The following is a 2,500-nucleotide window of genomic DNA, read 5'->3' as shown; positions in this document are numbered from 1 at the left end:
ACACTAACCATAAGCCTAACCTTTACCAAAATAACCCTAACCATAACCCTAACCCAACTAACCATAACCCTAACCCTAACCCTAACCCTAACCCTAGCCCAAATAACCCTAACCCTAACCGTAACCCTGACCCTAAACCTAACCCTAAACCAAATAACCCTAACCCTAACCCTAAACCAACTAGCCCTAACATTAACCATAAGCCTAACCTTTACCAAAATAACCCTAACCATAACCCTAACCCAACTAACCCTAACCCTAACCCTAACCCTAACCCTAACCCTAGCCCAAATAACCCTAACCCTAACCCTAACCCTGACCCTAAACCTAACCCTAAACCAAATAACCCTAACCCTAACCCTAAACCAACTAGCCCTAACACTAACCATAAGCCTAACCTTTACCAAAATAACCCTAACCATAACCCTAACCCAACTAACCATAACCCTAACCCTAACCCTAACCCTAACCCTAGTTCAAATAACCCTAACCCTAACCCTAACCCTGACCCTAAACCTAACCCTAAACCAAATAACCCTAACCCTAATCCTAAACCAACTAGCCCTAACGCTAACCCTAAGCCTAACCTTTACCAAAATAACCCTAACCATAACCCAAACCCAACTAACCATAACCCTAACCCTAACCCTAACCCTAACCCTAACCCTAGCCCAAATAACCCTAACCCTAACCCTAACCCTAACCCTGACCCTAAACCTAACCCTAAACCAAATAACCCTAACCCTAACCCTAAACCAACTAGCCCTAACACTAACCATAAGCCTAACCTTTACCAAAATAACCCTAACCATAACCCAAACCCAACTAACCATAACCCTAAACCTAACCCTAACCCTAACCCTAGCCCAAATAACCCTAACACTAACCGTAACCCTGACCCTAAACCTAACCCTAAACCAAATAACCCTAACCCTAACCCTAAACCAACTAGCCCTAACACTAACCATAAGCCTATCCTTTACCAAAATAACCCTAACCATAACCCAAACCCAACTAACCATAACCCTAACCCTAACCCTAACCCTAGCCCAAATAACCCTAACCCTAAACCTGACCCTAAACCTAACCCTAAACCAAATAACCCTAACCCTAACCCTAAACCAACTAGCCCTAACACTAACCATAAGCCTAACCTTTACCAAAATAACCCTAACCATAACCCAAACCCAACTAACCATAACCCTAACCCTAACCCTAACCCTAACCCTAACCCTAACCCTAGCCCAAATAACCCTAACCCTAACCCTGACCCTAAACCTAACCCTAAACCAAATAACCCTAACCCTAACCCTAAACCAACTAGCCCTAACACTAACCATAAGCCTAACCTTTACCAAAATAACCCTAACCATAACCCTAAACCAACTAACCCTAACCCTAACACTAACCCAAACCCTAGCCCAAATAACCCTAACCCTAACCCTAACCCTGACCCTAAACCTAACCCTAAACCAAATAACCCTAACCCTAACCCTAAACCAACTAGCCCTAACACTAACCCTAAGCGTAACCTTTACCAAAATAACCCTAACCATAACCGTAACCTAACTAACCATAGACCTAACACTAACCCTAACCCTAACCCTAGCCAAAATAACCCTAACCCTAACCCTAACCCTGACCCTAAACCTAACCCTAAACCAAATAACCCTAACCCTAACCCTAAACCAACTAGCCCTAACACTAACCATAAGCCTAACCTTTACCAAAATAACCCTAACCATAACCCAAACCCAACTAACCATAACCCTAAACCTAACCATAACCCTAACCCTAGCCCAAATAACCCTAACACTAACCCTAACCCTGACCCTAAACCTAACCCTAAACCAAATAACCCTAACCCTAACCCTAAACCAACTAGCCCTAACACTAACCATAAGCCTATCCTTTACCAAAATAACCCTAACCATAACCCAAACCCAACTAACCATAACCCTAACCCTAACCCTAACCCTAGCCCAAATAACCCTAACCCTAACCCTGACCCTAAACCTAACCCTAAACCAAATAACCCTAACCCTAACCCTAAACCAACTAGCCCTAACACTAACCATAAGCCTAACCTTTACCAAAATAACCCTAACCATAACCCTAACCCAACTAACCATAACCCTAACCCTAACCCTAACCCTAGCCCGAATAACCCTAACCCTAACCCTAACCCTGACCCTAAACCTAACCCTAAACCAAATAACCCTAACCCTAACCCTAAACCAACTAGCCCTAACACTAACCATAAGCCTAACCTTTACCAAAATAACCCTAACCATAACCCAAACCCAACTAACCATAACCCTAACCCTAACCCTAACCCTAACCCTAACCCTAGCCCAAATAACCCTAACCCTAACCCTAACCCTGACCCTAAACCTAACCCTAAACCAAATAACCCTAACCCTAACCCTAAACCAACTAGCCCTAACACTAACCATAAGCCTAACCTTTACCAAAATAACCCTAACCATAACCCAAACCG

This window comes from Sturnus vulgaris, unplaced genomic scaffold, assembly GCF_052056855.1.
Source record: "Sturnus vulgaris isolate bStuVul1 unplaced genomic scaffold, bStuVul1.hap1 Scaffold_319, whole genome shotgun sequence".
Taxonomy (NCBI): Eukaryota; Metazoa; Chordata; class Aves; order Passeriformes; family Sturnidae; genus Sturnus; species Sturnus vulgaris.
Note: the sequence above shows the minus strand (reverse complement) of the source record.